The sequence below is a fragment of the Dromaius novaehollandiae genome, chromosome 3, assembly GCF_036370855.1.
Source record: "Dromaius novaehollandiae isolate bDroNov1 chromosome 3, bDroNov1.hap1, whole genome shotgun sequence".
Lineage (NCBI taxonomy): Eukaryota > Metazoa > Chordata > Aves > Casuariiformes > Dromaiidae > Dromaius > Dromaius novaehollandiae.
Window position 1 is genome coordinate 12,807,029 of NC_088100.1, and position 13,483 is coordinate 12,820,511.

A 13,483-nucleotide genomic window follows, 5' to 3' on the forward strand; every position below is an offset into this window, starting at 1 on the left:
GGATAACAGAAGAAATACTCTGCTTTTAATTTTAAGACCAGATTTACACGATACGAGAACAACTCTTGGCTGGAACAGGAAACTGGAAGTTATGGTCTTAGTCTAGCAGTAAACCACAGTGGGGTGTGCATTAGTTTGGTAGTCATCTCTCAGATATGCTGTATGCCATCCAGGAAGCTCAGAACTAGCCTAAGAATAAACATGGAAGAAAAATTTCAGAGTGCAAGAGAATGGATATTAAATCACTCAGTGGCACCATGAATGATATGAAGTTTGCTGAATTAATTGAGAATCTTTCCATTCATACGAAAAACTGTAATAAGGAACTGAATGCAGCCATTGTGAGAGCAATGGAGAGGGTCAGGAAGCTCCAAATAGAGGTGTTCTGGTGAAATCTTGGACCTCTTATAGTCAACAGCATAACTCACCACAACCCGTATCAGCTGGGTTACAACTGTGCCATGTTCAGTGTTTCATATGAAATCTGGTCCCTACTTTCATGTCTTCCTTCCTTTCCCTTCCTTGTTATCGTTCTCCCCATCAGATTTTACCACCTGTAATATCAATAAAAATGATGGATTTGAATCTTTGTCCATGAAAGCTCATAGTAAAATTTGGGAGGCAAAAATAATTTTTTTTATTAATCTCCCCTACCTCCTCAACTCCCAGTCTCCCGTTAACACTTTTAACATAGTGAACAAAGAGATAGAAAAACTATCAGAAGATAGCCAAAACTATAAACATCTGTTACAAATGCACCTTCTGATGTAAAACATAGAAAGAAATATATACAAACAGACTGTTCATCTGTAGCAGTTGTTTGTGCAGCTACATTTTCTTGATGTGATGTGTATGCATAAGTTTGTCCTAAATTTATTCCTCTTTAATTTAGGCAGGGTTTATTCCACCGAGCTGAAGGTCAGGGTTCATATCATCTAACTTCAATCATCTCAAAATTAGACAGTTGCAGGTCTGAGCAATTCCTCTGAGCTCTCTCCATAGTCATAAGAAATAGAAAGGCACCTTCAAAGTGAAATTCACCCTGCCAATTTTAAGGGTCTAAGATAAGTGGCAGTCAGTGCCCTCTGGAGATACCTGTACCTTTTTGTTCACACTGGAGGAAGCCAAGTCTTCTTGCATTGTCTAGGCTTGCAGCACAGATGGTTGTGGCTCACTCTGATGCAGGCTTTCCGGTGCTTCCAGTAATGAAAGTGTGTGAATATGTATCTTAAAGGAAACATCTTACAGTTTGATTTCAGATATCATGTGGCCACCTGATTATTTTTTTCTGTGTATTATTTGTGCAGGCTCACACAGCCCACCCGTGGAAAAATGGCCAGGCTCTCACAGCTGTGGGACAGGAGTGTGTGTGCACCTGCTATCCATGAACGAAGCACCCAAAACCGCCTGAAATGCTATTTGGCCAAAACCGGTCATGTTAAAGAGGAAGACGATCCTCATTCTATTAAACACTAACCAAACAGAAAGAATTTCAGAGATTTCTGAAACAGAGAAAACAAAAGCTTGAAAAAAATGTTTAAAAGCAGTGCAAAAATTTGTAAGAGTAGGAGGGACAGAGAGAGAGAAAGCAAGGGCAAGCAGGGAACCCGGGGCGCATGTGACCTTGCGGGGACTCTCTCCCACTGTGGGTCGGTGGATTGAAGGGAGTGACACAGGCTCAGATAGCAGAGTGTTTTGAAATCTGTAGGTGTTTATTAACATTTTGTAAGTGTCTAGCATTGTGGTTTATCTGTTGAGCTCCTGATATTAATCCAATATGTATGGTTCATCAATTGCCAGTTAATTAAGTGGTGTTAATAAATTAATAAACGTTTTTCATCCTGATTTAGTTTAACCATGTGAAATGAGCTGTTATTCCCTGAAACATTATTACCAGGTGATAGTAAGTCGTTGTTAGTTTGAGATCACTTGTGCACCTAACCACCAGCTCTGATCCTCATCATGGAGGATGCTCCCTCTCTTTCAGCCATACAGAGCAGAGGTATCATTTGCAATCAGCTGCTCAAACTCTGCTTTTCAGTGTAGCAAACTCTTTGTTGTCTGATGCTCACAACTCCTCCCTGAAATACCAGAAGACCATTTATTAGTGTTTTGCACTGATATCTAAACATTAATAATAATTAATCACAAATTATTGTGTATTTATGATGCCAATCTATCATATGGAAATGATGATTTCATTAAGACAGACAGAAATAATCTTTTTGGCACGTCTTATGAAAGCTAAAAAGTTATATCCATCAAGAAAGAGAGGAAAAAAATGATTCTGTGCTAAATTTACCTTAATTTTTGGTCCACTTAATGTCTTTCATCAATTCCTATTGTCTTAGTTTAACTTAGTATGAATATTTAATAAACTGTGTAACCTTGATGGAAGGAGTGAAATTTAGAAGGCCATAATGAATATTTAGAAAGTCTTGCATTGTGATCTCAACTTTTGATTGTAAATTAACATCCAGTAAATCTTTCTGCACAATGCTGTGCTCAGCAAGTCTGACATTTTCCTTATCTAGGAATTCATGGGTAATTTCAAGTTACACTTTCTACTTCAAAGGAATTAGATGCTCCTTTTCAAAATTTTTATAATTATGGCCTAAAATTTTAGAGAAAGGAAGGCTAAAACTCTACATATTTTAGAATGTGCATTGAAAATGAAAAGAGAAAAGAAAAATACTCCTAAATCCATATTTAGGTTTGTGATGCTAAAGACAAATATTAGACATATCATAATCCATTAAAATAGGAGCAGTATTTCACAGAGAATTCTGGCTTTGCTTTTTGATGAACAGGAACAATGAGCAAAAGTTTTGTTTGGTTTCTCTGGTTTGCAGCAGTAACTTTATTTTAAAACATACTATCGTAGGGGAATTACTAACTCTTTGCTATGGATTTTCAGTATTCACACTTACCAGTCATTTGAAATACAGTAAAGAGAAATTGCAAGAGGACAACTGTCAAAAAGAGAGAAATGAATATGAGGCATACCCTTGAAGCTGTAAGAAATATTTTGCGATTCAGTGGGCATTGTTCAATCAAACAAGCTTACACTTTTGAAATGTGCTTGAGATACAGGTGAATAGAAACTCAGAATTGGATAAATTTCTTTCTGGATACAATTACATGTCTGCTGTGATACTTGGAATTCTCTCCACAAAACGACATGGATCAGTACCTTTTAAAATTAAAAAAAAAAAAAACTGCAATGTAAGATCTGTAACTGTAAGATCTTAGACATTCCTCCCACCACCTCATTAGCTCAGCAAACTGCTGGAAGAATTGTATTGGAAACTGAGGAAATCTATTAAAACTTCTCTGAGTTTCAGAGCCTACAGGTACCTCCTATTTAGCCTTTTGGAAGATACTGGAGACAGGAGTCTAGCTAAAGCACAAAATAAGCCTGATAAATACCTTCTTTAGAGAGGGAATAATACTGATTTTGTTCATGTTACAGACCTGAGAATCGATTCAGTGCAGAATAAAACAGAGGCAATTCTCAGCGACCTCACTGAAAGTGGTACATCATCCTTCTGCAGGCAGTTGTGTTCCCTGTTCTTCTGATCACGTTATTGCTCTGAGTACAGAACTCGGAGTCCGGTAAGTTGCTGCTCGCAGAGTGGGTAAGTATTATATAGTAGTATTTGCCTTCCTCCACATCATATGCACTGAAGGAAAGAGAACATCAATCCGGATGAAAGTGCTGAGCAAACGCTAAATAGCTATAGGGTTTCCATTTTTGACTTACTCAAAGGAAAGATGAATTAGTCTTGCAAAATGTTGATATGCTGACAGGAAATTTAGATTTTCCCACAAGACACTCAAAATTGATCTAGGAGAAAACAAATGACCACCTGTAATAACAGCTCGCTTCAGCCAAGCGAGTGAGGAGTGGCGATGGAGCTTTACCATAAAGTAGGTGACTCTACTTTCCTCCAACTCTCCATCTTCAGGGTCGTAATTACAGGACTACGTGGGCCACTCCAGTGCTGTCTGACAAGAATAGGCTTTACTACTACGCTGCTAAAATCCCTTTCTATACAGAGTCCCCAGGACTCATATTGTGCCTGGAAGTGCCCCACTATTAATAGAAGAGTATCTGAATTCAGATGTGAGCAATAAAAAGAAGAATTTCATTCCTGACAGTCTTCTTTTATGTTAAAATAATGTATAAATACCAGTATGGTTGCAGATCCTCAATATATATAATTGCTTCAAACATATTCATTTGGAATCTGATTATTAAATTACTTGAGTTCAATATATGATTACAAAATAGTTCTGAGCTTGGTGGCATTTTGTCTGCTTTTCTTAGGGAAGATGACATAAGCAAATATTTGTCTTAGATATGAGAATGGGAATTATCTTGTGGAATATGAACATTACTGCTTAATACATGGATTTCAATTTCTTCCTAAGCAAGCCATTACTTTGTTTATCTTTCATTTTAGAGTCAAGATAAAGCATAAACAGAAATGAGTTTGTTTCCCTGAAGCTAGAACTGTTTTTAAGAATGTTCTGACTGCAAAGATGGAAACAGGACTTAAAGTATTTGTACCATAACTGTCTTCAACTAGTATTTGATCAAAAAATGGAAAAAAAAAAAAACCAAAAAACCCTAAGATTGATTTGGCTGCATGCTATTCAATATTTCTCTTTCAAAGGGAGAATTTTCCATGGGGAAAGAAAGGACAAAGAGAAATTGTTGATCCCACAAAGCATTCAAACGCAGATGAGGCTTCATAAGAGAAAAGATGAGTTTAGAAAGGGCAAGCTGAAAAAGTTGAGAGCTGTGATTCATAGGTCCCAGGTTACCATTCACTTTGACTAAAAGTCCAACGCACTCAGCTGCTTGCTTATGCTGCTGCCATTGCAGGGTGATGTGAGTGATGGAGTCTCTGTCACTGTATGTTTGGAACAAAAATTTTTGCTTCTTTGTTCCACATTTAAAAGTTAAAACACTGTTAGCAAGGTAACCAAATCAGATCACCAGGGAAACCATAAACAGAGGCTTCATACATTTCCACCCTTCTTGTAGTCAAACAAGATACTGGCCTTCAAGTATATAATTTACATTTACAATGTAATTTGGCATTAACTGTAAAAGTTTTAAGAGGAGTGTTATCCTATGATTTTGACTGCAAGGAAAATATTCAGCTTTCAAAATGAACTGTCTTGTAAGGATAGGTTGTCTATCCAGGAAGGTGAGTGAACAGCCCCATTTTTTCCAGTCTCACTAGAAATGTTCACATCAGATATACAGCAGTCTATGGAAGACTAATGTCTGAGGCATTTATTTTTCATGAAAATGAAACACCATTTCAACAAACTGATTAAAGCCCTGTGGAACTTTTTTGCAAAAAATGTAACCAATTTATATGCTTATAAGCTGTAAATTCCGTTCAAGAAATTCTCCCTCTTGTGGATAATATGACATTAGTTACTGAAGAATCAGGTAATGATTTTTGGTTAGCTACTTTTTTTATCGGAAAATTTCTAAAGGGAAAGAAAAACACTAAATACATCTAAATTACTTTTCTAGAATCTTTAATTATATTCAAATAATACATTAAAAATGATCAGCATGATTTGAAGAACACCAGTAAAATCAGCAATGGAGAAATAAGTAAAACAGCACAGGGGATTTAGCCTAGTGCTGCAAACAGGCAGTGTCTCTTAGATATTTTGCTTCTGTTGAAGTCTGGAAAAACTGACCTTAGAGTCAGTAAGAAAGAAACTATGAAGTTTTGTGGCTAAGAAGAGAAAAAGAAGTTAGTGGCAAAATCTCCATGATTTTAATAGAATCTGGACATTACTCTAGGTCTTCAAGCCTAGACACTATGACCAAGTCTACATTCTATGACTGCAATTTTTAAAGTTACACCCAAGCCAGCTTCATCTGAGCCACCTTGGACCAGCCGGACATTAGCTAATTTGCAGTAGCTCAGAGTAGACAAGGTGGCTTTTACAGCCAGAACTGATTTCAAGACACCCATAGCATGTGCCTGATATAGCCACTTAAGTTGGGGAGCTATCTAAACAGCACAGACATACCAAAAACAGCACTATCTCCACAACCCTAATCAGTGCAGCTGGGTCAGCCCCCTTGTTGCACCTCATGTAACCAGAGCTTGTGAGGACCATCCACCCAGGCACAGCACTGATGTGGCTCTGCGGCCCGTGAGTCTTCCTAGCTTCCTCACACATTGTTCCTCCAGGCCAGCATGAGTGGCACTGGCTCAGCAATCTTTCACCAAGGCTTATTGTACCATCGCCACTATCTACTCCTCTACAGCCTGCAGCTGCTACAATGAATATACTTTTCATGCGCCAAGATTTCCCTGGAAAGGTAGCAAATGTCTGTACAATTATAGTCTGCACATTATATGTAATGTTCCCATTGAAGACAGCTGTATGATTCCTACAGACTCCAGTCAGTAAGTCTGTACCACTGGCCAAGTACGTTCTGTGACGTGGTCATGGTCCACAGATACACGGACCCAGAGACTTTCTAGAAAAGTCCATAGCCTCCTCCCAACGCACGCATCCAGGCTTCCTTCCAGGAGAAATCAGGACACACTGGTGGATGGAGGTTGGTGACATTCCGGTGTCCTTCTTGCAGACTGTGGGAATGGTACCAAGTTGCACAGCTAAGCACCCGAATGAGTGGGCATGCAGTGAGGCACAACTGCCTAACTTTACGAACACAGCCAGAAGGCTCGTGACACCACATACAGGAACTATAACTTGTGGACAAAGGCTTGCAGCACAGGGGTGAAATTCAGTCTTTGTTGTTATGGTCTTCATATATCATGGTGAAGCAAAGTTATTTTGTCTTGCTTCAGCACAAAAAACCTATAGGATGCTGGGTGGGCCAAATAGGCATTAATCAGGTAAGTTAGGAAAACTGAAAAGTCTGATACTTACCTAAAAATTGCTTGGAACTGAAGCAAGTGCATAGAACCATATGATGGTATAAATTAATGTAAGATATACTCTGTAAGTAACTTCTTGTAGGGCACAAAAAGGCTGTAAACAGCAGCAAACGCAATACAGAAAGGACCAGCCACTAGAGTAAGTCATGCTGACAGGGCTAATGCAATAACACTTTTCAGATTGTACAAACATTCAGAATACAAATGGTCTATTCCCTTCCTTTAAGCACAGCATGTTTTACTCTGCAAATATCTTGAGCTCAGATTCAGCAAAGCATTCAACCATGCGCTTGCCTTTAAGCACATGGTTAAATTCTACCTGCTGCTTCTTGAGATTTACTGTATTGCAGGTCTGGAAATTCACGGTGTTTGACACTGAAATTAAAAGCTTCCCTGTGCCCTTGAGAAGTCTATCATTCATCCATCAGTCAAGAAAGTTCCACATTTTCATATTTTTTCACTGATTTAGAATGAGGCACTTCTAGGAGGAAAAAAAGGAAAAAAAAAAGTCGTCCAGGCAGTAGGAATGAGCTACTCCACTAAAATAAAGTCAGTCATGTACAAAGTTTACAGTAGCATGATGGGTTGGTAGAACTTCTTTCAAACTGGTGAATTTAGTACTCCTCCAGTTCTGTGTACACTGAGGAGGTTGCAGATTGACAGTTGTTTGGTTCTGTTGGAAACAGCAAAGGTCTCTACTCATCCAAACCTGCAAAGCAAAGTGGAGCAGAAACCATAGTGGCCGAAGTATTTCCCAGCCTCCTATAGCGAACACCAGAGGGGAATAAAGAAGAATCAAAATCACGACCTGAGCAAACCTGAGTAAGTGGCTCCGAGAAAAGAAAGGGGAAATCTGGGGACCAGTCTTGACTAAAAAATCTTTAGCAAGAGTAAAGTTGCTGCTTCTTGTTTGATTCACTCTGTGTTCAGAAAAAAAAAGGACATTGCATTTTTTTCCCAGTGAACATCAAAGAATCATCCTGAACAACTGAAACAGCCCGTAAGGTCCTGTATTTTTGGTTAAGTGCTTAGATCAAAAGCAGTCATTTTAAAGACCTCTGACTGTGCTCTTCTTCTCTACTTTTTTTCTGCCTCTGAACCTACTGCAGAGTACCTCTGCATTTAGGTTTATAATCAATAGTTTCAAATTTAAAATACTTTTGTCCTTCCTGGTCTCATGGCATTTTAATATTTTAAAGCCCTTAAATTGACAGTGGTGAAACCTCTCATCATAAAATCCACATTACTTTAAATACATGTGTTTCATTTGGCATTTTAAAGCATCCTCAGTCTCCTGACTTTTCACTGGTATCTTTCTCACAGTCTGCATCTATTCTGTTGCAGGCTACTGCATAACCTTCTAAAATATCCTCAAAGAGCAAGAATGTCTTTGCTTTTGATTTCCCTTCACTGAAGTCAAAGTTTTTAGATGTCCAGCTTCTCCTTCACTTAAGCTGTTCTGCACAGACTGTAAACCTCTTCCCCAATAAAATTAACACTGTGACTAACGGATACATTCTGTCCCATCCCACTACTCCATGGCATAAATCTTTTCTTCTTATTCATGAATCTCTTACTGCACCTCCCTGAAGTTAATGACAGGTCAGAATTCTCTGCTGTTTCCATACAATTTGTCTGCCTTCCAGCATTCATACTTTCTAAAACATCCTGGATCAAAGGTGCTCCATAATGCAGTTTACAATCCCAAATCATGCAAGATTTACAAGCAGTAGTTGCTCTGGAACAAGCTGTCATATGTATTCATACTCACGATACTTGAAAACTATAGATCAAGGTTATGAGATGTGGCAGAGGTCGCTGCCCAAGATTGGTTTAGCATGTGAAAGCAAAGCCAACACCATTTTTCAGAAGTTTTAATACATGCTGGGTTACCAAAGTAGATTAAATTTGAAGAATGAAACTGAAGTTCCACATAATTCTTTTCTTTCCCCACAAGTCTTCTCATTTGAAGTGCTGATCAAGTGGCAAACTCTTTCAAATATTTTTGCAAGGAATGTTTTAAGTAAAGCAGAGCATATGTCTCTCCCTGAATTAATCTTCTAGCTTGCCCCTTCACTATTTTTAAAGAGATACTGTCCTACTTGCAGTAACACTTTTTTAATTCATAAGGGTTTTAACTTGAGTATGAGATGACCAGTTTGGTGAATTTTAATCAATGAAAACAGGTTTAAACTCAGGGTGATAAGATCACAGTTTAAATACTGAAAGAGGAAGCATGGGCTATTGAACTAGAACTTGATCCTAGACTTAAGAAATTTTTGCTTGATTTCAGTGTGAAGGCTGAATATCCTACAAGAAGACCCTAGTATAACCTAGTGTTACTGCAAGGATGACAGCTGTGTATTACAGACTGGGTTGAAAAACATACTAGTTTTCCATTTTCAATAGAAAATTATTCCTTTATTCCACTGAAAATTCTTTATGATGAAAACCTTCCAGCCAACTTTAATGTATATCAACTTGTATCTGTCCGGATGATCTTAAATGTTATTTCCGGGGCACTTGAAATGATTATTATTCTTACGTGTCTAGAAGTTATTTCTAAAATGTTTCCAGTAAGACAGGTCAGTCATTTCTGGAACAATGTTGGGGGCAGCATTCTCTTCTTTGGGGTTCTCGCAGGCTCTCTGGCAGTACTGGAACTGGAACAGAAGCTTAGTAGATGGCTCACTCATATTTTTGGCAGGTGTAGTACATTTGGTACCTTTAAGAATATTTCAGGCTTGGTAATCTATTTAAGGCAGTTGCTATTAAATTGTTATAATTTATCATTGATTAATGCAGTGTTTTCTACAGTCTGAAAGTATGCCCTGGCATATTTAAAGATAAGAGTTATAGGATAGTGGTTGTCCTTTTGACCCTGTCTTTAGCCTAGGATTTATTCTGAAGATTTTCCATCATTAAAATGTCAGTTCATCCCCACCGTTGCAGCCAAATGGGGAGTGTTTGAATGGGATTCCTTCTGCCTACTTTAGCTACCCAAAGTTAGTCATCTAGTGTGATCTAGGTTCTCACTAGAGCTAATAAAGCTAGATCAGAAACTCCAGAGAACAATCCATCTCTTCCTAATACACTTGTGCTAGCACAAGTTACCTTGTGCACTCAGTTACCTTGTGGAGGTGCATGCATAGCTCAGACTGAATACTTAGCTTAAAACAGCTCTTTAACTTAAAACAACTGATTTTGAGAATAATTACTTTTGTAATGGAGAACATCACTTCAAAATCTATAGCCAAAAATTTAGAGATACGGGATCTAATTCCATAAAGATACTTCTATGTTGTGTTGTGGTACCTCATTTTCAGGTGGCTTTGCCTCAAACAGAATCCAGGGGCCTGGTGGACACTTCTGATTTTTATTTTGTGTGTTTCTTTAGTTAACTAATTGAAAATCTCATCAGGTAGGACATGGAACTTATGAAACACAGTGTTTTTTGCCACAGGAAGCTAGGACATCAGCCTGACCATTAGATCTGATGGGCCCATAAAATCCATAAAAGTTCAAGTATTTTATTTTGTAAAATCATCAGTAGAAGTTGGCATTATAGCATCATACTCTCCTGTGTGTTTTTTTAATGCTAATATTCTCCAAAGAAACATTTCTAAGAAATGATTGCTCAGAAATACTTCCTCTATTCTTTTTCTCCTTTTAGAAACAAATCTAAAATCATGTCACTTGACTGGAATTTATTTCAGACTGTCCTGTCCAAACAAGTGGGTTTAGTGTTCACTTTTGTACATGCTAGATGCTTTGGAGTGCACTGAACAAACAGATCAGGCTGATACAGCCCACTCAGACAACTGTGAAATGTTATTGATGGTGTTAAAAGCCACATTTATCATCTACTAGTCCTGTTATATAAATGATATTTTCTCTTTCATGTCAAGGAGATTGAAGAAGATCCCATGACAGCAAAATTAGAAGGCCCTCACAAGACCTGCAGACAGAGAAGAAAATGGGTAAGGCTCTTTAATTGCAGTGCTGAATCAGGGGCTCTGCAAAATTAAAATTCCAGAAAAGATGCAGGTGAATGCAAATGAGTTCACACAGAGTTCAACATAGTTTTACTGAGCGGACCTTTCTGTAGAGACCTTTTGAGGAGACTATGGTGTTATCTCTTCCACAGAGTCATTAAATACCCAACAATACTTCCATCCTTAAGCTGTCATTTGTTCCAAAAATCCCTGATTATAGTGTCCCTCCTGAACACCACCTCAGCATATGGTGTATCAGCTATCTGCTGACTGTGCCCTGCCCCAGACACAAGTGTGTGTCTTGGTTCTACCAAAAAATGGCAGCATTACCTACAAGTAGAATATCACTTACTAGTTAATTAAGGCTTTACAAAAGGCTCTGCTAATCAGAAAGCTGTACAGGCACTGGAAATACACTCTAAAATATGCCCTGCTTTCTGGTCCTCCTATGCATCTTCAGCCAAATTTTCTGCAGGCTTTTTCAACCATGGAGCTAGGATTTGTGCATGGGAGCAAGTTACTACAAGCCAGTCCTGCTCCATGTAGGTGCAGGCATGTTACATCAAAAACAGACATCTGCTGTGTCCCACATGAATAAACATCTCGGGAGCCATCCATGTATATGACCCCCAGTATGCAAGCTGTGCCCACCATCAGCCTCCCTGTCCTCCTGCATCTCTTCCTGGAGTTTCCAACAACTTTGACACAGCATGCCAACAGGAGGGAGTGCTCGTGGCTCACTGCAACAAGGATTTTGGTCTGCTAGTGTCCCCACACTATTTTCTACCACTTCTTTCCTTCCTATTCCTTCCTATCCCTTGGGAAAACAGAGATAGCAAAAATGCAACATATCCAAAATAATCTTGTTCTACAGCAAACAAATTAATCAACCACCAGCTGCCACCAGCAAGTATGTCAGTTTGGCATGTACATCTTTCATTAGCAGTGGGAACAAATGTGACTGGAAATGTCTTCGCATCAAGCCTGGAAAAAAGCTAAGAAAAACAGAGCTATAGTGAAAAAGAGATAAAAACATATGCTGGAACTTTCTGAATTGACAGCCATTGACCAATCTGAACAAGGGCTCTTGCATAGAGCAGGGCCAAAGGGCTCCTCCTGCAAAGCAGCCCCGGCACATGGGCTCTCTCCACCAGAGCAAGAGCTCAGCGCAGAGCTGGGCAGAGGGGCTTCCTCCCATCCACGGCCCCCATGCTGCCCCGCCACCACCATCCTGCCCAGTGCACACACACCCTCCTGCCCAGTGCAGCCCGGGGCCACAGAGCTCTCTTGCAGGCTGGGCTGGGCTGTGCTGCACCGTGCTGCTGAGAGGGCTCTGGCAGGGCCTTCGGAGGTGCTGCTGCACGCTGAGCAAGACAGCAAAGGGGAAGAGCTGCCCCAGGCCAGAGGAGCCAGCTTCACCAAGCACCCAGGGGCTGGGCACCCACGCGCAGCTGCAGAGCACAGCAGCAGCAGCTGCCGCTCACTCCCCAGCATCACGGACAAGTGTCCTTCAGCTCCGGGAAGGTGCTGGAAAGCGTGCAGGAAACTGCTGTCCCAAAACTGAGGCGGAGAGCTTCGGGAAGAGCAGGCTAACAGTCCTTCACAAAACTCAACCTGAAGCAAGTGCAGGGCACCTGCTCTTGCTCATTCCTGCCACAAGCTCACTCTCCCTCCATCTCCTCCCCGCAGCCCCACAAACACCCCAACGGCGGGCGTCCAGGGCACCTGGCCAGCCGCACTGGTGCTCCCAACAGAGGACCAGCAGCCACAGTGGCAGCTCCCAGGAGCCCTGGCCTTGCTCTTCACTGCCGATGGCATCTCCTTGGTGCAGACATCTGCTCTGGCCTTGAGAGCCATCGGCTGGCACCGGCTGCTGCTGGGCCTCCCGGTCTCCCTTCAGCTTCCCTCAGCCTCCGCCCAGGTTGCTGCCTGCTTCTCCTTCCTTGGCTTGTCGCCTCTGGCTCTGCTGTGGCTCTTGGGCGTGGGGCTGGCAGCAGCAGGCCCGGCAGAGGGCACATGCTGCCGCCTTGCTGCCACCCTCCTGCTGAGCACAGGCAGGCTTGTCTGGGCTGGGGCCCTGCACCCCCAGCCTTGGGCACAGCGAGGCATGGCAAGCTCCTGCCGCAAGCATCTGCCCTGCCTGCCCCTCACTCCCAGCCTCACTGGAAGCCTCTCAAACCAGCGCTCATCTCATGCCACTCTCAACTCGCTTGAAGATGCCATGGCAGCCAAACTGCCCTCTGCCCTGGCCCAGAGCTGCTCCCTGCCGCCCATGGCTTGGGGCTGGGCTCCTTGGCCTGCAGCCTCCCGTGCCCAGCTGGGCTGCGGCATCGCGGCGGGCCGAGGGGCAGAGCCTGGCCCTGCAGGAGCTGAGTTGGCAGCCGCCACAGAGCCTGTGTGGTCACAGCTGCGTGCAGAGCGGGCAGCATGGCGGCTGCCAGGGCACAGGCACAGGGGCCCCCTGGGCACCAGGCAGCTGCAGCCCCGTGTGGGGCCTTCAGGAAGGCACCAGCCCTGAGTCAGGCATTTCTGAGAGGG